The 24481-nt window shown below is 39.1% G+C and overlaps 2 long non-coding RNA genes across 5 annotated transcripts; one reads left to right on the plus strand and one right to left on the minus strand.

Moving 5' to 3' along the window:
* Nucleotides 1–2528: 2528 nt before the first annotated feature.
* LOC128808210 (uncharacterized) lies at nucleotides 2529–18720 on the minus strand. Of its 2 annotated transcripts, XR_008437403.1 has the most exons (4): nucleotides 11386–11515; nucleotides 10633–10873; nucleotides 9709–9805; nucleotides 2529–3070 (listed from the first exon to the last, which is right to left on the minus strand). It is a non-coding gene; the product is annotated as an uncharacterized LOC128808210 (long non-coding RNA). The 2 variants fall into 2 exon arrangements; XR_008437404.1 differs by lacking the exons at nucleotides 10633–10873; nucleotides 11386–11515 and adding an exon at nucleotides 18636–18720.
* A 150-nt stretch (nucleotides 18721–18870) lies between these two features.
* On the plus strand, nucleotides 18871–24066 carry LOC128808209 (uncharacterized). Of its 3 annotated transcripts, none has more exons than XR_008437402.1 (4): nucleotides 18871–19210; nucleotides 20760–20838; nucleotides 21051–22709; nucleotides 23996–24066. It is a non-coding gene; the product is annotated as an uncharacterized LOC128808209 (long non-coding RNA). The 3 variants fall into 3 exon arrangements; XR_008437401.1 differs by lacking the exon at nucleotides 23996–24066 and having other exon boundaries at nucleotides 21051–21122; nucleotides 22620–23020; XR_008437400.1 differs by lacking the exon at nucleotides 23996–24066 and having other exon boundaries at nucleotides 21051–23020.
* Nucleotides 24067–24481: the final 415 nt, after the last annotated feature.

A 24481-nucleotide genomic window follows, 5' to 3' on the forward strand; every position in this document is an offset into this window, starting at 1 on the left:
GGGTGGTTTAGTCTGGAGGAAGAGAGGCTTGCAGGAGAGCTTATCCTTCTCAATAGCTACCTGATAGAACTGGGTAGCCAGGTGGGAGTTGGTCTCTTCTCCCAGGTAATAAGCCATAGGACCAGAGGACATAGCCTTAAGGGGACATTTATATTGGACATTAAGAAAAATTTCTTCATGGAAAGGGCTGTCAAGCATTGGAACATGCTTGAAACTTATAGCAATACACCAAGAAAATATGACTTATGGAGATTAATTGCTTAATAATCTTGTTGCATATGTTCTTCATGAACCAGGATGTTCCCATCCTGTTACCCTTTCAAGGATATTGCTCATGGTAGAATGATTAAACACTGAAATATGCCCAGAGCAGTGGATAGTCATAAAAGATATTCTTACCATAGCACCATAAATATTATTCTATAATATGACAGGGAAAACAGGAATCAAAGTATAATAGCATTTAAATTGTGTATCTCAATACCACGGGAAAATTAAAGTTAAGAGCTGCTGCAGACAATGCAAAGCTATCTGCAAATAGGTGAGTAACTCTGAAGAGGTCCCTGTTCAAAGACTATCCCCTTGCACTGCATTCACTGGACACAATGGTTTCTTAGACCTGAGCAAGACCACAAACTTGAGGAACCATCAGAGTCCACCAGTAAAGGCAGAGTTATGGCTCTAGTTTCAAAAGATATTTCAACACTGTTCAGAGGCCATAACATACTTTAAAATAATTTCCTTAACAGAATCAGCTAGCTTGGGAATAATCCAACAGCACTGCAGACAGCATTTGCCTTTCCTGCACTGATCAAAAACTAAAATTCTTGCAGAAGAGCAAGAGAGAGGGGGGAAAGAGGGAAATATCATCCTATCTTAACCCACAGCTAAAACATGCTTGATAGTTTCTTCTCTCAACAGAATGCCAATCAAAATCACTCCTCTGTAAAAATGTCAGTATCAAACTATACTTCATAAGAGTATTTCCCCTCACCAATTCATAAAGTTGGATATACACATTAATACTACACATCATCACTGGATATACTTCCAGTTTTTTCTCCTTTGTGAAAACATTAGCACAACAGCCACCAAATATTTTACTTCATTTCAGCTACAGGTGTTAAGATAAATGTTCTATTTGATAAGCAGTTCAAGAGTCCCAGTAATGCTACATCTATTGTCCTCTGAGGAGGAAATTACTGTTTAATGTTTTCATTATGGTAATAGACAGAGGTTCCAAAGCAATCAAGATTTTGTGGCATTAACAAGGGACAAGGCTTGCAACACTTTAGGACAAGATGAGACAAGATGCAATAAACACATTGTAATATGACAATGGGTGACAGAAGAGGGGGCTTAACAGTGGTGGCAATGAACAGTATGATTTGCAAAAAATCCATTACCAGACAGAAAAGCAAAAATTATGCACAGTTACTTTAAAAAATCTTTCTATAGTAGAAAAAGGGGTCTGGCTTTAAATTGAGCAATGTTGGTTCTACATTAGTAGTAGAAATAGGACTACCAGAGCACTTCAAAAACCCAGGAAGGCTCAAGGGTTTGCCACTGGATGAAGATTAGAGCAGTAACAAGGCAAGAATAGGAGCATGCAGCACAAGCCAAGCCCCTCTTCCCCTGCTCTGCCTGTCCTGGCAGGCTACACACATTCATTCATATGGGATTCACATGGGTGAGTGCACAACTCAACAGCAGCTCCCAGGATTAACACTCAGTGTTCACAGGCACGATTGGAGGTATGAGCAATGCATGGGAGTGCCAGAAAGTCTTCAGAAGTCATCTGAGCATTTTCACACTTCTGCTCTGATTTACATGTGAGCAGAGGCACTGGGGAACCAAAGACAGACAGGGGTCATTGTAGGAGTGGGGTTGTGAAGCTACAGTGAGGTGGCCAGTCCAAAGGTGTGATCTCCGATACAGGCAAAACTCCCTCAGAGCCAGGACATCCACAGATGCAGCATTTTACAAGAGCTTAGAAAGAATAATAATAAAAAGTAAAAATTAAGTAATACATGGTTTCACCACAGTAGTTCGTAATAAGGGGTAGAAAGAGGAAAATCAACCTCTGACTTTTTTTTTATGATCACAAGGAATATACCAGTAGAAAGAAGGACCTACAACTGCAAATTTGCAGCTTCACTGGGGATTACAATTTCCTGTAACTGCATGAAAGTTGCTCTACATAGGGCTGTTATCATCACCATTCCCTTGAGAAGTATATATTCATTAAAGAACATAAAGACAGAAAAAAAAAAGATCAGCAAACTCATATAATGCATATGATCTTGCACTGGTAAATCAGGCATATGCATGGAGAGATGAACTCAGTCGTCATATGCCCTTGTGAAGTGGTCAAAAAACAGCTGTGCAAGCTTGAAACCAAATTATTATCTACCTCAGCATACAATAAAGCTCTGCCAGGCTCTCAAGCTACAGGCTCAAAACAGCCAAATATTTAACACTGAGACAAGAGGATCAGAGGTGCTGCAAGCCACAGGTCTTAAAAGTGCTTCTCTTTTATTATTAACATTGTTAATTTCACTACTATACAGGCACATATTTGCATAAAGGAGTTTCGGGACTAAAAGATTTCTAAGCTGCCAAAGCATAGTTCTGTAAGATGCTAATCTTAGCCAATGGCTTTTTCAAATTAGGGTTTGTTAATTGAATGCAGATTTTTAGACTCAGTCTGATTATCACTTCTGCTGACAATAAAGCAAGCCCTCTGCTTGCTTTAGGAGAATGAAGTTTCATTAGTTTAGACCCCAAAGCAGAACCAGGTAGTATCTTCAGGATGAGACATTCCCCCCACCATGGTGCCCTTAGTCAGAGCACCCACCATTCATCCTGTCAGCAGAGCTTTAGGGCTGTATCAGGAAGCAGCAAATCCCAATACAGTATTTGCAGTGTGAAGCAGCTGGTGTTGAGTATATGATATCCATGGTACACATATAGTGCGTGGGAAGGTGACTATTTCTAAATAACTCCATGGACTGAACACACACTTGTGGTTGGAACACATAGTTTCATCCTGGAGGTTTGGTTCACTGCTCTGTCAACCAAAATAGAAATATTGATTTCAAAAGTGTATCCATAATTCAAGCTCAAACACTAATGTAAACAAAAACTAAACATGGAGTCCACCATATTTAGGCAACTGATGCAGGTCACATGATCAAAAGGCCCATCTCCTGCTCTTTACAACTACCTTACTGTTTGATGTGTGAAGCATTAGGTAATTAATGAGAGACCAGGAGAACTCTTGTCCACTATTCAAACCAGATTGTGCTCAGAGCATGCCTACATTCCAAATCCAGTAAAGGGCCATGAAACAAATATTCTTTTAATATGAGCTCATCTTGTCCAAACACATCTGATGGCTTGAATTGTTGCCCTAGTCTAAGGACAAGTGCAGACCTGTTTGGGAAGAGAGAGCAAGAGCATGCAGATCAGAACTCCACAAGAAGCAGTATAATTTCCCAAGCGTGTGGTACATGGCACCTCCATCTTGAGTCATCCTGTATTTAAGTTCATGCTAATTTGCATGTGTGGATCTCTATGTGCTACAATCTATGTGCCACCTGCTCTGTGCCTACACATGCAGCAAAAGACATAGGGACATATTCCCAAGCACGAATAATCTTTTCACACAGAGATAGCAAAAAGAAGCTCTTATCCTGCCAGATTTCACCAGCCAAAACCCTGTTCCAGGAGATTTCCTGCTAGCATACACCTGCAAGTGCCAAGCCTTGGTCTCAACTTTTTTTCTGCCCTGCACTGGGAGCAACATTCTTGAAATGAACAAAGAACATATTGGTTCTCTCCTCTATGGCAGAAATTTGTTACTGAAAGATCCTACTTGAGTGACCTAGAGCTATTTGAAGAGCTAAAGTTAGAACAAACTCCCACTGTGCAAAACCTGGCTCTTGCCAGAGAAAATCTATACTTGTAGCAGTATCCCCCATTAAAAAGTCACAATTTTAGCCATTGCAGATACTGGCTGAAGTGCTGCCTGACTCTAGAGGCAACACATACAACCTCAAATGCTTTCTACTAACCAGAGGGTTTCAAAGAGAGGCAGGGAAATGTAGATTGGCCACAGCTCTGCCAATTAAAATAGAGCAGATAAAGTTTTGAGGGCAAAATGGAATGCTTTGTCCTCTCCCATCCTTGGGCTGCAGTCTATCTCTTTCAGTAAACAGAGTAAAAAAGGGTTTGGCTTTCTTATAATATATACAATTCCACCAAGCATCTTGAAAATCTGTTAAAAAATACACAATTAAATACTGTTACTTTAATGCCATCAACAAGGTGCTATTTTTGAGAGCATGTGTGACATGACGTAATTCTATGCTATGCTGAATTTTAATACTCTTAAGTTCTGCACAGACTGAAATTTCTTGCAGTCTAAGAAAGTAAAGACTATATTTTCAGTGAAATGCCTCAGAGAATTTTCTTTGTGATTCATGTGGGACATCTGGGCTCCAGTTTTTATATATAACTAGGTAGCTTTAGCTTTATCCTACTATAAAGATTGGCAGGGAGGGAAGAGTATTGAAAAAGTCCAACTTCTTCCAAGTCCAACTGTATTGCAGGATAGCCCAATAATGGCCACATGGCTAGCTCTAGCATAGTCAGGAACAGTGGAAAGTTATGATTTACATTCTCATAAGGGCAGGGGTGAAGAAGTGATCTATTTGATGGGATTAACAGGCCCCAGCTGGAGCAGCACACAGACAAGAACCTGGGATTTTGTATGTTCATGCAACTTTGTATGCAGTCCAGCACGCAACAGAGGTGGAACGCAAAAAAAGAGCCTTCATTCAGAACACTTCTACAACTGAGATGTATGAGAAGTTGGATCTCATCTTTGTAGACCATGCCTGTCTTTCATCATCAGTGAGCACAGAGAAGGACATGTTCATTCCATCATGATGTCCAAATCCACAGCTTGCAAGCAGCACTGCTCAGAAGTCTCAGACATTATTTGCCCTGACAAATTAAAATAGGATCAGAGTAAGGTGTATCAGCTTGACAAGATGTGACTATGAAGCTGTGCTCCACAGTAGAGGACAGCATCCTCCTCAATACTGGGGCTCAGCAGGCAGAATAGGTATCCCTCATGGTCACTATCTCTGCCCCACTACTGGAGAGTGTGACAAGGACTCTGTTGGCACAAAGTCACCACATCAGTAATTTCTGAGCAAGTACAGTTTTGCAGCATCCTGCCTCTCTAAACTCACCATTATGGAGGTACAGCATGAGTTATTCATATTACTCATCTGAGAGATGATTCATGAAGAAAACACTGAAACCTTATTATGATTGCTGAGCATGAATATAAAGACCACCTGATTTATAAGCAAAGTACAGCTGGCAGTTTTGTCATCTTTGTTTTCTGCACCACCTTTGGAAATTTTCTTTTACTTCCTGGTGCTGTTTTTTGAATTTTGTGAGGGCTTGGGGTTGTTTTGTAATCCAAACACCATGTACTGAGACATCAAATGCAAAACAGAACAGAACCTGAGCAGAACTGTGTTGAGGGAGAGGTTTTTTATTCATGGATTGGCCAGGCATAAACCTGACTCTAAAAATAAGCTGAGCAGCTATTTTATCTAAGACACTAAAGCTTGAAGAGATTAAAAGACTACAAGTGAAATCTGTATAAAAGCAATGAAAATATTGTTCCATCACTGACATCAGTCATTCATTGTTATTCATAACTGACCATCATTGGCATCAGTCAGGGCATCACATGAAACACTAAATATGTGCTAGGATATGGACATATATTCATCTTATACAGTATCATATTGCACAGTCAGTTACTCTAATATTTGTAGTGCAGCTAGACTATGCTTCCAGTTGTAACCTTAGCTATGAAACCTGCATTACAAAAAAGTGATTCCCAGAGCATCCCATTCCTTCAATGTTTAAGGCACAATACTGAACAGCATGCCTGCTCTAATAAAGCTGCTCTGACTAGCAATCAAGGGAAGAATGGCCATGCTTGTCAGATGAAAAATTTAACTCAGGACCTGTATGAACACAAGCAATTTACCATGTCCTGGTAAAATCTAGGATGGCCACCTTCCTTGTAGGAATAGTAATTTAGCAAAAACTTGAAGAAATAGATATTTCTCCTAAGCAGACCCACTCGTGTATGTACTGAATTATGGACAATTTAAATAATTGTTAGATTAAAAACAAATTAGAAAAATCACACAGTAGAGACTCAGAAGAAAAGACAGCCATGAGACAGATTTGACATGAAACAGACAAGGTAGGAATAATCAGCTACAGCAAAAGAGAGCAATCTGCAGAAACCAGACTTTGAAAAATAAAGTTTTAGGGAGATCTCAAAGGATCCTGGCCCAGTTTCTAAAGAGCCTTTCAGAGAGGTGAGGATGGAATGAAAAACTAGTACTTTCTAAAAGGAGAAGTGCTGAACTTTCTGCAAGGAACACATCTGTTTGCTTTCCTCACTGAATGAACCTAAGGAAATGATGCCCTGTAAGCAGACTATTTTCTAGATCCTCTTCTCAAGCTAGTTACAAGTTTGAAGAAGCAAGTAGTGGCCACAAATTCTTGAATTCTATAAAGAGGGTTCAAAACAGGGAAACTTACAAAGCAAGTTACTGCAGGTTATTAGTTTGATGCTCAAAAGATTAACAACTATCTCTGCACATGCTAACTGGCATTTGGTGTGGGCTAAAGACTTCACTTAGCCCAAAAGGAAACATGGTTGAACCAAGTACAGCTCTCCTGTGCTGACTATCAGCTAAGCACACAAGTTGCTCTTCACAGGTTTCTGCAAACCAGCTGCATCACAATAACCTCAGCTACAACCTGAACCATCAACTCTTGCTTGGGTATCTGCAGCCAGAGACAGCACCTGATGTGTGTTCAGTCAGAGAAAGCCCAGAAATGCCTATTCCAATTCAGTGGGATCTATGTGCAGAAGCTGAATGAATGGCCCAGATTGTTGGAACTGTTACATTCATACTGGCTTTATTTTATCACTGGTGTGATAGTGGGTGGGGCAAGTTCCGTAAAGGAAATATCACTGCATTTTTCTGAACAACACACCACACTAGTTTTCCACTGTCAGTCTTTACTTGTCTATCATCCTTTGCCTTGTATCCTTATACAAGGCCCTAACTTTCACACTAAAAGGAAAAAAAAAAAAAGGAAAAAAAAAAACCAGAAAAAAAAAAAAACTGAGTGTAAACAAAGCATTTATTGCAACAAGTCTAAAAATATAAAGCTACATTACATGTGATTATTTCAAACATAAATTTTAAAGAAGGGAAACTTTATCTGCAAACCCAAATTAACACTTCAGTGATTTATGCACCACATCAACTTACACTTTGGTGAAGGAAGGGTCAGCTTAGCAGCAGGTAACTGTACAGGCTAAACCATAAACCCTAATTTAAGAACTTGAACTCTCCCATTCAGTGCAATGGGGAAAGTCAGGCCCCAACAGAATCCAGAAATGCCTTCACACTGGACAGTAGCTTATAAAGCTAAATGACATTAAAATCTAAAAAGGCAAAATCAAGTTAAAATTCATACTATTATTCTGTCAGTGAATTGTCTCATTCTCATGAGAAATACTGAAATTTTCTGCAAATACAATTTGTTTCTCTCCAAGATAGATGATAAATGAGCAAGCAATCCAAAATTTTAAATTTTTAGTTTAGAAAGAATAAATTACATGCTTTCTTGTTGGGTCTTGCCCAAAAAATACTGAATGTTTAAAGTTCAGCATATGCTTAAATATCTCACTCAACCTCATTACTGAAGAATTCGTTTTTCCACCCATTTTCGTAATTATTTTGTGTTTCTTTCAAGATCAAATTTTTAAAAAACTCAAAAGAAAACCTTAGTATTCTACTCAAGTTTAATTCTTCCCTCTACCTTTGCTAGTTATTAGCAAAAATGTTTCAGCCTGCATTACTTTATATATAGGGAAAAATTCAAGACCCCCTTCTTAGGACTAGAGGTCTAATTTTATCTACATGACATTTTTCCCCTACCCCTCTTCACAAACCTGATTTCAGTTACTTAATAGGGAACATACTTACTGAATTAGAAGATTTCCAGATTCTGTTGTTACAGTCTTAAATGACAATATTAAATGACTGAGAATTTACCCCTAGCCTTTCTGTAAAATACCATCAATAAAGCAATGTTACTGGTTGCAGCAAGGTGGGAGTCAGCCTCCTCTGCCAGGCAACCAGCAACAGGACAAGAAGACACAGCCTCAGACTGCACCAGGGAAGGTTCAGGTTGGACATCAGGAAGAGTTTCTTCACAGCAAGGGTTGTCAAGCATTGGAATGGACTGACCAGAGAGATGTCCCTCACTGGACACCATCCCTGGAAGTGCTCAGGAAACAAGCGGACATAGCACTTAGTGCTATGGTTTAGTTGACAAAGCAGAGATTGGCCAAAGGTTGGACTCAATTATCTGGGGGTCTTTTTGAACCTAAATGACTCGGTGGTTAGAATAATACATAACAGGAAATAAAGTGGTTTACATATTCATGCTGCTATTGGGATTTTTGTTGTTGTTTCTTTGATTTTTTTTAATAACGTTACTGTTGAAATAAAATAGGACCTACATTGGCAATAGTTCAGGCAATATGTGATATGCAGCCTAGGAAACTACTAGTAAAGAGATATGCCTTGCTGATCAGAAGTCAGAGTGATTAAGAGGCAGGCTACTCCTGGATGGATTTCTACTGCTGCAGGTACTATTTTAACCAAGACATAAAAAGTCATCGATAAATATTTTATACAATTATTATTTATAAGTTATTCTGTGGAAACAATGTAAAATAATGTTAAGTGCTGTTAGGAAAATTTGAAATTAAATCAGATGATACAAGAAACCTGCTCTTAGTGTATATGTGCACAGAGAGACTATATGCATGCCCATGTACAAATTATTCCCAGTAAGCCACTTTCAGCTCAAACAATTACTGAACTAAGTATTCTCCAGCTAGGTATTCACATCTATATATAGGTTTTCTAGCAACAACATTATGTAGCTAATAATAAAGAAGGCCTGCACTAAAACAGAAAATCTTATTAAAGGTTATTACTAAAAGCTGATGTTCTACAAAAATTAAGTTCTCATAAAGTGAATTAACAACTAAGGCAGCCAAAATCCCAAGCTGTTATCAGAGACAATATAATTGCTCTGGCTGGGATCTATCCAAGATTAAAACACCCATACTTAAGAGTCTCTAAAAAGCATTCAAGCTCCCAGTATAGTCACTATTCAAGGCAATGGATTTGAAGTATCTGACTTAAGGGAAAGTCAAATCACTCTCTAGAACCCTGTAGCCTGTCCTGACTTGAAGCTTAATGCAGCTTGCCTTGCCATCAGTATTTCTCATCATTTAAAGTGCCCAAGGGATGACAGATACCAGATGGGGCTGATGGAAGACTCACATGTCTATGGACTAACAGTTGAAGGCCACAAGGGGTGCCCAGTGTTAGGCCTGAGGGCTGCTTCTTCAGGAAATTCTGAGATCTTCATCAATATAACAGGAGTCAGACACTCCATTCATATGTAAGAACTAACGATAAATGTTTAAAATTCAGGTACCAATCTCAAACTGCAATCAACACCAAGATATATTAACACATAAGGAAAAGGGAAAGGAGGAATAGTTACCTTGTGTTTAAAATCAAATATTCTCTCTTTAGAAGCTTGCATGCCTTTGCCCACCTTCCCTTTTGGCCAGCATCCACAGGTGTGCACCAACTGCCAACTTGGAGAATAATTACAAATTGAATTCAAATCTCATGGAAATGCAATCTACTTCCCACACAAAAAATAGAAAAATACAGCCCCTATCACTATATATTTAAATAACAAAGGATTAGATAGTACATATAGAAAACTATTTTTCAACTTGAAGAGTTGGAGGGTTTGAAGAAGAGAGCAGAAAACACTTTGGCAGCATATTTATTATGCATTGTTCATAAGCATGCCTGGGAGCTTTACAGTTTGCAATACAGTTGAAAAATTCTGATAAATCTTAGTTAAAAAACAGCCTGAGGTATAATGATTATAGGGCTCAGTGTAGTTCAAGGTTTACTTGCGAGAGATTATTCCAGCAATCTACCCTCAAAGTTTTTGTATCTTTACTGTAGAAAAACACCTTAAAACCTCTAGCTGTAAACATGATTTCAAGTCAGAAAATATATCTACAATCTACCACTGCCACTGTAATCTTGTATTTAGTTCTTACTGCCATGTTAAATTTTTTTATAAGCTTCATATACACTTTAATTTAGACAGCTGATTTGTGGCTATATCTTGTCTCTCAATGTTAATGAGAAATAGGATTTTTAATTACATTCCCACAAGTTTTATTTCTTCATCTTGCACATAATTTTTTACCTCTGCTTCCTCTAATTTCAATTTCACCTTTGTGCAAAGGCAAACCAGAAATTTGCCTGGTTTTTGTAGTTCACAAAATACAGGCAGTCACTGACAGTGCTTACACTCCTCCAGGAGTGGCCACAGAATCTCCCCTGTAGCTTTTATCAAGGGATCTAGAAAACAACTGAATATATATTTAAAATGTGACACCTGATGAGGAAAAGAAAGGTCTGGCTGCAGCTCAGGAAAGCAGTTGCTTCTGTGGATGTCACTCCTCTCCTCTTCGAAGCCCTCAGCTACCCAGGGAGTCTCTTGTCCCAGAGCCCTTCAGACAAGCAGGGCTGTGGGACCACATGGCCCCCACGTTCACAAATCTCTCACTGCACACACTGCAGGAAATTTAATCAATCACAGGGATGCTACTGTCTCCTTAGGGCTCTCCTGTGGGTTTCTGCTGAGGAAAGGATGAATTTGGCAAAACAAAGCCACATTTATACCACAGCAAACGCATCCCTTTTTCCTTCAACACTTGGAGAAAGGTAAATGGAAACATCGTTTTGAGAAAAGCAAGAGAAGAGTTTTGCATTCAATACTGCCCATGTTCAAACATTCCTGACAAAAATTCTGAGATATAAGTTAAACACTAACTTTAAAAGCTTTCTGGAAAACATTCTCTAGAAGAATTCCAGAAAACATAAGAATCATTACTGGCAAATAAAAACTAACTTAAAAGCAGCAGAACTAAGGAATAAATTATGTATTTTTTAAAAAGCAACAATTCAGTCACAACTATTACAAATTTCAAGCATGCAAAGCATAGGGACATTGACTTTTAAAAAAATATCAAAACAAGAAGTTCTGTCTGGCAACAGATTCGACACCATAGAACAGACTTGCTTTTCATTTGCTGGAGAGTTTACTGCTTGAGATTCTACACATCTCCCCTTGCAAATAGTGAAATACCTGCTCCGTATTTACTTCCCCCAAGGCAGAACATGAGCAGAAGAAATAGTTAGAGCCACAATACCACACAGCACATTGAGTTGGCCAGAACATCCCTCTTTTTGGGAGCTACAAAAGGGAAGCAACACATGCTTCCTCCACGGCATTTGTAATCCTTGTTCATGACAGGATGGTGGTCAAACCCAGGGTGACTGCTGACATCACAACACAGCCCCTCATTCCAAACTCATCCAATTGTCTCATCTTGAACCTACAGTTAGTCTACTGTCACCCCAGGTATTCCATTTCCAGCTTCCTAAATGCAAGGAACTACTTCACATCCTCTTAACTAAATTCTCTCCTGCTACCCAGGAGCAAATAACAGGACAGAGATGAAATATTCTTGAACTATATCTCCTGGCCACAGACAGAAGCAGCAACAGAGAGGTCTCATTCAGTCAATGCTTCCTGGTTTGGAAAATGTTGCATGAAGATGAAATTTTAATCATTTCCTGAACATTAATATGATTCAGTTGTGTTCAGAACCAAAGGTGGAAATAACCATTCTGATGAAACTGAAATTTCAAGGATTCCTTTTAAGAATTTCAGTTAACAAATAGAACAACAAAAAATATTTTGAGCCCCATGTTTTTTTTTCTTTCTGAAAAGCTATGCTTCGTGCAAAGACATCTCATTTAGGATGTTATTTATTATATAGAACAATTAGAGGAGTCAAAAGCCAAATACAATGTTTTGATTTCCTTAAAATAGTGCTTCAATGAAGCTAAAATAACATGTTTTGAAAAATCAGTTTTATGGACAAATAAATTAATGTTCGTTTTCATCCTCATTCAAAAGAAAATTCAGCGTTGGCATTTCATTGAAAACAGACATGCCAAGTTTCAACCAGCTGTAATACTGTAACTGTGAAAACAGATTCCAGAGGTTCCTAATCAGCTTTAAGCTATTGTTAAAAATTAAACCCATACACCAAACAAGCCCCCTCAGAAAATGGCAAAAAGATAAATGACTTCACAGAAATAAAAAACCAAACAAACAAACAAAACAAAAACGAAAACAAACAAAAAACCCAAACAAAACCCTTCAGGAAGAGAACAGCTTCTCAGCAATATTCCTATGGGAGTCTAATATGGGCAAAACAACTCACTTTTCATACATTTGCTCTGAGAAATGGGAGAGTTGTTTTTGCTATATTTTCCATATAAACCTCTTTTCCTCAGAGATGTTTTGAGACAAATAGGAGCCAAGGATTTTTACCCAAAACTTTAATATCCAGAAAAGTTTCAAGCAACTTAAGACATGACAATGCAATGTAACTCTCTTCTAACAGAAAAGGTTGAAGAATAGTTTTCCCATTTATGATGCCTAAAATTATTTACATTTAAACCACATACCAAGCTAATTCATACAAATATGGCACAAACATTGCCAGGAAAGACACATGCATACATTACTGCACTCTAAACACTGTATTCAAGCATTCATTCTGAGATTTTGATTTTACAAGGCCCAAGTCCATTATATCACAGCATAAGTGATAATTCTAACCCTGCACCCACATCCAGCAAACATCAGTTTATGTTTTTTCTTTTAATCTGTTCAGAAGTCATTACCACCTTTCTTCAATGCTGAAATTGTCTTGAGTGATCTTCTGTTGGATAGAGCCATGAAATTGTCTATGAAGTAGCTGTTTCATCTGCTACTGGTATGCTTAAAGATTATCTGATGAGCTGTGGTGGTTGAATGACCACATACTGTGGTTTATCTTGGACAGAAAAGAAAGAAGACAAATGTATAAAATTTTCGTTCAGTGACTGAAGACACCACAATCATACCAAAATCAATTGTAAAATCAAAATTATAGAATAATTAAGATTGGAAAAGGCTTATAAGATCACTGACTCCAACCTTTGACCAAACAACACCACGCCAACTCAAGTATAGCACTAAGTGCCATGTCCAGTGTCTCAAACACTCCAGGGATAGTGACTCCACCACCTCCCTGGGCAGCCTGTTCCAACCCTTCCAGTGAAAAAACTCTTCCCAATGCCCAACTTGAACCTCCCCTCGTGTAGCTTGAGGCCATTTCCTTTTGTCCTGTCCCTGTTGCCTGGGAGAAGAGACCAACCTCCACCTGGCCACAGCCTCCTTTCAGGTCCTTGAAGAGAACATAGTGACTGGCTGCCACCAGGATGCAGCTCCATCCACCAGCACTCCCTGGGCCCAGCCACTCAGACAGTTTCACCCAGCACAGAGTGCACCCGTCCAAGACATGGGCTGACAGCTTCTCCAGGAGAATACTGTGGGAGGTGGTATCGAAAGCTTTACTGAAGTCCAGGCTGACAACATTTATAGCCTTTCCCTCATCCCCTAGGTGGGTCACCTGGTCTCAAAAGAAAATCAGTTGGTTAAAAGGGACCTGCCTTTCCTAATAGCATGTTGGCTGGGCCTGATCCCTTGGTTGTCCTGCCTGCCAGCTTCCTCCAGACCCTCAGATCCCATCCAGCCCCATAGACTTGTGAGTGTCTGACTTGTGACCTACACAGCAGGTCACTACTTCCTCCTGGATTGCAGGGGGTCTAGTCTGTTCCCCACCCCTGTCTACCAGCTCAGGGAGCTGGTTGCCCTGAGGATAGCTGGTCTTGCTGTTAAAGACTGAGGCAAAGAAAGCATTAATTATCTCAGCCTTTTCTTCATCCTTAACTATGTTTTTCTCTCCATCCAATACAGAATGGAAGCCCTCTTTTTGTTGTGTGTTTATAAAAACACTTCTTATTACCTTTTACAATGGTAGCTAGACTGAGTTCTAGATGAGCTTTTGCCTTTCCAATTTTCTCTCTAAATGACCCAGCAACATCCTTGTTCTCTTCCAGAGTTGCCTGTTCCTTCTTCCAGAAGTATTAAGCTCTCTTTTTTTTTCCCCCCATCCTTGGTTCCAGCAAAAGCTCCCAGCTCAGACAGGCTCATCTTCTTGCCTTCTGGCTTGGTTTTTGCACACAAGGATAGCATGCTCTGGTGCCTTTAAGATTTCCTTCTGAAATTATGTCCAGCCTTCTTGAACCCTTTGACTTCTAATGCCTGTTTCCCACGGGACTTTCCAAACCAGTGTCCTCAATAGGCCAAAGTCCACCGTCTGGATGTCCAAAGTACAGGTTTTGTTGACCCCCTTCCTTACTTCATCAAGAATCAAAAACTTAAATATTTTGCAGTGGCTGTGCCCAAGATGGCTTCTGACTACCACATCTCCCACCAGTCCTCCTCTGCTTATAAACAGAAGGTCCAGCTATGTCAGGAACTTATCTTCCACACACTCCAGAAACCTCCTAGACTGCATTCTCACCACTGTGCTGAGTTTTCAGCAGGCAGCCATCAAAATAAAGTCTCCCATGAGCCCAAAACATCAGCCCATCGCTTATATCATACTTTATCTACCTCTCCATCCTGCATCATCCTGTGGTCTGTAACAGACCCCCCACCAGGATGTTGGCCTTCTCCCTGATTCTTACACAAGTAAGGCACTCAACCTTATCATCACTCTCCTTGAGCACTATGAAGTCAAAATACTCCCCAAAATACAGAGTCACCCCACTGACTCTTTTTCCCCTCCTATCCCTTGTGGAGAGCTTATAACAATCCAAAATTATACTAAGTCCTGCCTGGAAACTCTTTACCAAGTCAGTCCAATCTAGTGTATACAAAATATAAGAAAACACATTAGCCTTAATCCATATACAAAAAGAGAAAAAAATTATGCAAGAAGCTTGTATTAAGCCCAGAAATTACTTCTGTAGCCTACATAAAACCTGCATCATGTGATCTCCAGAAAAAAAAGAGATATAAGAGAACACAAAGAGGGACTATTTCTGTCTAACACTTTGGCCCACAACCCAGGCATGGAGGAGGCAAAACCCATAGGGATCACTGCAGGGCTACTTCAATGGAGCCAGGGCATCCCTGACTTGTACTCAAAAACTCAGCAGCCTGATGCACCACAGCCAATATTTTTGGGTACTTCCTCTGAGTGAGACAGGCCCAGAGAAGAAACTATAGGGCTGTAGAGTGCCCAAATTCCTGCATCAGGACTGCATTATCAGAGAAGCAGCTGAGGTAATTCTACCAACAGACTCTGTTCCCTGATGAGCACCAACACATGTGACAAGCAGTCAGAAGTCTGCCTACAGATGACTTTCACTTTGTGGCCTTACTAAAGTGCTAAACTGAAATAGCAAATCAGAAGATTCCCCTGGACCCATTCACCTGAGGGCTCTGGGACCTGCAGAAGCAAACAGAGATTTCACTCTGGTACCTTAGATCTGCAATGCTCCAAAGACACATTTATCCCAGATTTTTCCTGCACTCCCATGAGCAGTAGAGGAGAGGAAAAATGACACTTAAAACATTTAAACTAACAAAATAAGTTAGGAGGAAGAAATAAGACCATCTTTAATTTTTTTCCTCTCTTGAGTCTAAGATTTCAGACAAGAATTTTTCCATTTTCTTTCTACCTTTCTATGCATATGTTGTCTACACTTAGAGAAAACAACCAGATAGATCCTTAACCACCCATCTAACATTCACTGTTAGAGATTTCAAAGAACCTGAAGTTTTTTCCTTAAAATTCAATAGAGGCAAGAAATGGGGAAAAACCCATAGTGCTGTCATGACTTACCTCATGTACATCATGTGTTCAGAATAATAAACTTATACATAATAGAACAAGCTTTTAGCAGTGATAAAAAGCATAAAAATAAGCACTTTTCACATTGTCATGTGTACAGGTATTAAGTGATAATGAAAAGCTATTTAGAGTATGGCAGAACTGGCACTCCACCAGAATAGAAGGAACTTCCCTGTTAAGACAGGGAGTTGTACAAATGCACAGTCCACCTGCTGTTTTTTTTCAGTGCTACTTTATCTTCAGGAAGAATAAAGCTTACTAGAAAGCTTAATAAATAGACCAATTATCACATGGGAGATACTCTAGAGTGAAATCCAAGCAGATGGTCTTATGAAATTTCTGATCACATCTACTTCATGTTTGGAAATAAGCACATAGGCTTCCACTGGAAACTAGATTAAAAGCACAATCCACAATATGAAGCAGAGCTCTTTATGACTAGCTTGATACATTTCAAACTTAATTTGCATCCAGCTATAATTTTACTTTTGTGCCCACCATCCCACCTGCCCTGGTACCCCAAGACTCTCAATGAAAAGCAGAGCATGAGCCTACTCTTCCAGATGCTCCTGGCTGGCAGAATGACACTTCATGCAGTCAGAGCAGCCTTTTGAGAGCTTAGCCCAGCCCAGGGGTTTACAGCTGAAATGATCAGACAACGTGTCTTGTTAAAAGTACATGACAAGTGCATTTGGGAAAGCCACATTTGCTGCCTTCGTAAACTTACTCCTGTATCTGGATCTGCAGGATCACGTTACCAACTGACTTTCCATACTCTCGGCTTACTTGCTGCAGAACAAAAGCTGTCTGGAGGGTTTCAGGACCAAAGCAAAACAGATGCTAGGAAGTCTTGTCAAATAAATGGAGCTGGGAGCAAGCTAGACAACATAATTTAAGTGACACCAAATACTATTTTTTTTCACGTTATCTGCTACCTGCAATTATAAAAGTAAAAACAGCTTAAAAACACCCCTATACATACACTTAAAAAGGAGATTTCTGGATCTCATAGTTTAAGCAGGAAAAAAAATAGAAAGGCATAAATTAAATGTATACTAAAGGACCAGACATCTAAACAACAACAACAAATAAACAACAGAAAACCACCAAAATAATAATTAAAAAAACCCAGTGCACACAAACCCAGAAAAAAAAAAAACAAAACAAACAAAAAAAAAAAAAAACCAAAACAAAACAAAAAAAAACCACCAAAAAAAAACCCAAAACAAAACCAAACACAAAAAAACAACAACATCCAAACAAATAAACCAAAACCCCCTCCAAACCCCAACCTTGCTCTTTCAAGAGCTTGGAAGTTTTTACTCAGCCAAGTAATTTCTGCTTTTCTTCAAAATAAGACCTTCAGTTGACTGCACCCTTGAAAGGCAGCAGTCTAGGTAACAGATAATTCATATGCTGAAAGCACATGCATCACCACCCCTATAGGCAGCCTATCATCTTAAAAGATCACTTTGAATTATCCTTAAGGTTTCCAGGGTGGTTAAGTTTGACCAGTAGTTTTAAAAAAATCACATTTATTAAGCAACCAATTTCTGCTAGCTCATTTCATCCTTATTTATGACATTTTAGCCCAACTGTCTTTCTCTCAGGCATATACATTATGCCAACATACACAATTATTATTACCTGGGTACTGGTCTCTGGATTTCTACCTTAAAGGGAGGTATAATGGGCCAAGGTTGTCACTATAATTCAATTCCAATCTTCAACCTGTCAAATTTCAGAGTGCTGCCACTGCACCTTGAAGGTGCATTGGCATAGTGACTGCAGTTGTCTTTGACAATGTAAAAAAGAAAAATGCTACCTTAAAGGGACAGCATTTTCATTTTCAAGTGTAAATGACATTATTTCATCTTAATTGGTATCCAAAAATCTGTACACTGGAATTTCCAGGTTATATAGTTTCAAGTTTCTTTTTTTCCTCAATAGTAATTTACATTATGATGAAAATTCTTTTACTTATGAAGCTTTGGATTATCCCACAACCAGAAACCAGTGGAAACTGATCCAAAGCGAGCATGATTTGTGTACAGCTACACAGCCACTGTTTATTAACATCTTGGCATGAGTTTTACTATTCTAACTTATTTTAATGCTTTTCCTGTAGAATTGAGGCAACAAATATACTCAAACACCATAAAAAATATTCTCTATTATGAAATCTCTTTGAAAATATGTCATGTTTTTCAACTGTTTTGCAATGCACAGTATTCCTGATTTATGAGTCTCTTACTGCAAATCACAACATTACTGTCACATAAATTTAGGTAAATATATCTGTAATTACACAAAGGGAAAAAAAAAAGAAGCCACCATAGCACTAACAAAGAGTAGCAGACTTATAGTAACGAACCATGTAAGCCTTCTCTGTCAGCACTAGCTACAGATTAAAAAAAAAAAAAAGCTGTTGCAATAGAGCACACCAAAAAAACATATAGGTATTTTTAGTGATTACTCAGGGGGAAAAAAAATACAGTGGAGGCAGGGTGCAATGGGGAGGGATGGTAGGAGCCAGCATTAAGCAAACTATGCAGACAGATTTATTCTCTACCTCTCACAAGCACTCGCTAACTCTGCCCACACCAGCAAGAGCGGTGGGCACACAGCCCGTGCCTCTGCAGACAGGCACCGCTGGGGCTCCGCGCTAGAGCAGAGACCATGCGGGGGTTCCGTGCGAGCGCATCCCCACAAGAAGGGCATGACATCACAGCAGCGAGAGCAACTTCCAGTTCACAGACACAGAATACAGGAGTGCATTAGTGATTCGGTACTTATAATGACGCAGAGAAAGCTTTCCACCTCCAACCAGAGAGACTCTCTTACCTGCGGGGGACGGATCCCAGGCTCCCGCAGCCACAGCTGCCCACCTTCAAAAAGAAGGCGCTGGCAGTCTCCTGTCACTGCCGAGTACACGGGGCCTTTCTCAAGAGGTGCCTTCCCTCTACTGCAAAAGCAGGGAGCTCAGACACACCACACGAGCTCCAGACAGAGTGACCCAGTTGCCAAGCTCCTCCATTCTTGGTGCTGAGTGACCAACAAGGGCATCGAGACCTGTTCCATTATTGAGAGCAAGAAGCCCACCCTACGAGTCCCTCAACTCCCTCCGGCTGACCAAGGAGATGCCAGGTGCTCCCACTCGGACTAACAGAAGCAGAGGCAATTAGCAGCTTATTCCTGCACATGGCACGTAAAACAGGGCGTTCCTCATCTGCGCTAATGCCTAAGGGCTCAGGGGTGGAGAATGGGGAGAAGAAATTACAGCTGTAGTTTGGATTAATGAAGAAACACATCCTGCAGACGTAACCGGAAGAGTAACAAGGTTCAATTAGAGAGAAGTCTGGAGCCTCATTACTACCACCAGTTGTCACTTAACACACTGGTACAGACAACCTATGCAACAATAGGGCAAGGAAATAATGGCTAGAGGGGAGCAGGAAACTTTCTTAAGACACTTTTCACACTAGTGATCATCATTCTGGCAAGTTTTATGTTTCAAGAAGAATCATAAATACTGACATCGCAGTTCTGAAAGGGATGATATGAGAACAAACCGAAAATCAGACATGTTTTCTTCATGCCTTCTGCCGCTCAGGACCCACCTCCTTCCATAGTGATCTAAAAGTGACAGTATTAAATCAGTCTGCAACAGTTAATCAAGATTAACAGCTTCTGCACACAAATGTTAACAAATCAAATGGATGCGCTCCTACTGAAGGTCGGACGAGCTTATCTTCCTTGGCAAATTGAAAGGGCCTTCTAGAGCTCCTTGATCAACGTCATCAAAGTTTTCTGTTTTAAAACTTCGAGACTAGACACACTCTTCTCCCAACCAAATGACAATTTAGCCCAGTATCATGATTCCAATTAGTGACCCTCATTCTGACCTCATTTGTCTGGAGAATCATCTGGAGTTTTAATTTTATTCCACTCCAGATTAGTATTTTTCTGTTTTCTTCACATAATTAGGGACAGCTTTAAGGGCATAAGGTTTTGGGGTTTTTTTGTGAGGGTCCTCTATACCAGATGCCTGAAGAAGGAGTGTCAAAAAAAAGGCAAATAGAGAAATTCTCCTTTAGCAGCTCCTGGCAATAGTTTAATAACCTTTTGAGCTTGAGGCTGCATCAAGGACATGTTTAATAATAACCAATGCACCTTTCTCTCGGCATAAGGGAATAATCAGTTTCTTTGGCACTAACCAAGCCATTCTGCCTTCTCTTAATAAGGTAATTTAATTATTTTTAAAGAATATAGTAAAGAAAGATCACCAGAATGACTGGTTAAGATGCAAGACAGATTCAGAAAATCTGATTTCTTCTCTTTGTTCTCTGAGCAAGTCCATGATAAGGGGAAAGTTTTTGTTAAAAATCAGCTATTTGACTCACTTTTGCAGAAGGAAGATTTCCTCTTTAATTTCACTGAGATTCAATTCACCTTTAATAAGGAGAATAAAACTTCTTTTTCAGTCTTTATTTAAATTGTAAGATTCTAAGAGCAGGGTTCATCTTTACTGTGATTCAGTGTTTTAGTTTTATGGAGGCCAGTCTTGGTGGCTACAATTTATAACAGTACTAATGATATTTAAAGTATTGGAAGAACCAAAATAAGCAGTCCACAGCTCTTCAGCAAATATTTTATAGTTTCAAGATGGATTTTTTTTTTTTTAAATAAAATCCAGGAAGTCAGAGAAACAAATGCCAATAAAAATCCTATGGAGCCTCACTGCCTAAGACAACTGAACTTCCCACCTTCAGCAGGTAGTGTAAAGCAAAGAATGAGGACCGATACGTGCTGTTTGTTGAGTTCAGTTCACACATGCACATTGTCACCATGAGACTACCACCTTTCCTCTCCACATCCCATACCTTGTTGGTAAAACTACTCCTACTTGCCTTTGATACAGCAAGGAGGAGGTTACAAGTCTGCTTAAAGATCAGAACTTCTATTTAGGTTGGTTTTCTTTCCACAGACTTGGCCAGCAATCAGTAGGGATGGAGAAGAAGCAGGACTACCCCTTGCTGGCAGCCTGCAGTTTCACTGGGTAAGGGTAGCATGAACCTACAGTGCTCAGCAACCACCTTCATCATCACAGCTGCCAAACACAGTAGTCCTCCCCTATCTTCATCTCCCTTGGCCATTACTTTCACTCCCTACGTGGTCTTCCCACTTTCAGCCACATATTCAACAGGCTTGTAATAAACCAGATCAGAGAATGGGGCTTTTTTCCCCAGCTGATTCATGAAGCGGACACAAAACTGCTGGTGCTAGCAAAGGAAGGCAGCTGGTAGGGACAGAAATAAGCAGGGAAATGTTACAAATTTTTTTTTTTAGTGGATGGTGTGGGGCAAAGCTGTTATCAAGTGTGTTCAGATAACATCTCAAGTTTATGCAATTTTGGGGTTGTATAAAAAGAAAAAAGAAGAAATTGGTAATATCAAGTTATAATTTTTAGATCTTCAAGAAGTGCCCAAGTGCTATATGGAATAGATAATTTAACCTCTCTGCATTTGAGTATGTTGTTTCAACAGTTCATCAGCAACAGGAAACACCTATTTATTTTATAGTGAAATATGATACAAGAGATATAAGACCCATCTGATTAATTCGCAGGAGAGCTCATTCATAACACATTTTAGAGAGGCTGAAACACCTACTTGAGTTCATATATTACCATTTGATCATATCTTGTACATTTGTGTGGCAGCTGCTAATCACAGTCCTTTCCAAGATAAATTATCCATTTCTGCTATTCATGCAATATTTCTGTGTTCTAATTTTTCTTATACTTTTGATTTCAAGAACCAGGTGTTACCCTACAAAATAAAAACCCCAGCCTGGATAAGATGAAAATCTCTCCACTTACCAGAAAAATATAGAGTCTTTGTCAGATCCAGCCTTTGCATGTGGGATTCAGAAGTATTTGAGCAGTGAGAGCAGTTAAATAGTTTTTTTGTTTGTTTGGTTGGTTTTTTTTTGGTTTCTTTTGCAATGTCCAGCCAAGCCAGTCAGAAGTCACTATATATTTGAGATGTGCTCATTTGAGGTATTTCATCAAATATGGTACACAAAGGGCATATTCAAAATAGGTTCACATGACCTTATTCTGCATTACCTCTTCAACCTTTGCACTCCTCTAAGATGAATATTCAAAAATAGAGAAACACAAAGAAGAGATACAAAGCTTTGAAAAGCTTCATTACTAGTCAACAAATTAACAGAGTTTTAGACTAAAAGGTGTAGTGGCTTCTCACTCTTTCTCAGATAAATTAGCAGTTTCTGCTCTTCACACAAATCTGTCATCTAATTTGCTCCTGAAAGAGGATAAAAGTTTATTGAGAATTAAAAAATTAGAAAGGAGAGATTCCAGGCAGTGATCAAATAAGAGAAATAGTACTCAGGACTGATTGACCAACTAGGGGAGGTGAGGGCATGCAACATTTTTTACCCCATGTTTTAACAATTCATTATCTATAGCCTCAGTTCAATAAACTCAAGGTGTTTGAGTCAGAGTGTCTACCATTAGAGATATCAGTGTTAGTTTCAGGGTGCCAGAAGACTCACTGAGAAAGTTTGCTGGAGAGAGCTGTTGCTAAACTAGCCATCACATACAGTTTATTAATGAGTAAAGGTATTTATCTTTTCTTTTTGAAATTTTAATCCTATTCTAACAGTATTGTTTTCTGTAATTAACATGAAAGCCAATTTCATTTGGCAGGGAAAATGATTTCTTGCCTGCCTAATCACAGTTTACTTTCCCATAGAAATTTGGAATCCCATAAATCCACAATATTTCCAAATTAAAAAAAAAAATTACTATTTTACTGTCAGACATAAGCAGTAAGTATATATACTTAAAACTTCACTGATAATGGAGATCTAGATAAAAGAAATCTTCAGTTATTCCTGGTAAAATTAGAATTAAATTAAATTGAAACATTGTCCTATGCCTCTGTCTCTTTCCAGTGGTGTAAGTTTGATTTAAATAGTTTTCATTATTGTTTTACTATGTCATTCTTGATACCAAAAAATTAGAAACCTCATAAAACCCAGACTGGGTGGACTGAATAGATAACAAGATCTTTTGATCTAGAGACTGATATCACCTCCTTTATGTACAAAAATAAAACCTTATTTCAACATGAATGTGACAAATCACATCGCTCTAACACTTCAAGGTTTAATTCTAGAGGCTTTCTTATAGTCTAAGAAGAAAAGCTTTTTTTCTTCAAATTGAGGAATTAATTGAAAAATACTACCATGGGGAAAAGAAAAAACACCAAAGGCAAGGGAGGGTGGTGAAGAGAGCATATGTTTAACATTCATATTCTCATTTTCTGTCATTTAAATTAGGACCACAGCCATACAAAAATCTAAGTAGTGAATCCCTTTGTCTATGAAAATCCTCTGCCTCTATGAAAATCCACTTCTCTAGCATTTCAATACATAAGTTTTCCAAATACCATTCTCTGCTACAATCTCTTGCCCTTTGCACCTCTGACATCTCAACTCGTTGTAAACCATCATGTCACCCTCTCAGCTCCATTTGTTCATAAAAAAGCAATTTTCCCTCTGTGTCCAGCCCCTTACACAGCCAAAGCCCTGGGCCTTGTTCTTACCTTCTGGAAAGCCCAGCTGAGATTCTGCTCTACCAGACTGAGAGCAAACTGTCTCCCTTTGTGAGGAGCTGCACACTGACCTCACAGTCTTGTAAAGAGGAGAAAAACTTTCCTACCTGAAAGTATCTGCAGTGAGCAGGCAAATTTCACAGATCAGGTGGAATGTATAAAAGGACAAGAAGCTGTCTAATGTTTTGATGTACTACTTCCAAATTGATCTATGTGAAAATAAGGAGTGAACAGCAAGACTCATTTTAATTAGTCCCAGTGAGTCATCAAATTGTTGCTTATTTTGCAGGCTGCAAGATGGATAATAGAGTTCCTGCATTACAATCTGGTATAAAAACAGGAAAGTAAACTTATTCAAACACACACAAATCCAGACATATTGCTAGTAAAATGTTTATTGATATTATGCAATATAGTCCAAGCACATCTCAAATATTCATTAAGAAAAAAAGATGAACACAGCAAAATAAACAGTTTTCCAATTAAGTGAAAGCTCTTTAACAGTTTAGGCTGTATTCATTAAAATTGGATTCCATTCTGACGTTAACTAAAAGCAACTTTTTGGGGTTCCACATTTTTCTTTTCTTCAGTAATTTGCATATAGAATGCAGCCATATGCAAATCAAAGTACACTTTTTGTGCTGCCAGTACTGCAAATTCAACATGGACTCTCAACACAAATTCTTCTCAGGGCTGTCTCTTGCTCAGTACTCCTCCATGTCCTCCAAATGCATCAGAAGAGCTGATATTCTCAGGTCACCCCTGCACACACCAC

Source organism: Vidua macroura, chromosome 5 (genome assembly GCF_024509145.1).
Source record: "Vidua macroura isolate BioBank_ID:100142 chromosome 5, ASM2450914v1, whole genome shotgun sequence".
NCBI lineage: Eukaryota > Metazoa > Chordata > Aves > Passeriformes > Viduidae > Vidua > Vidua macroura.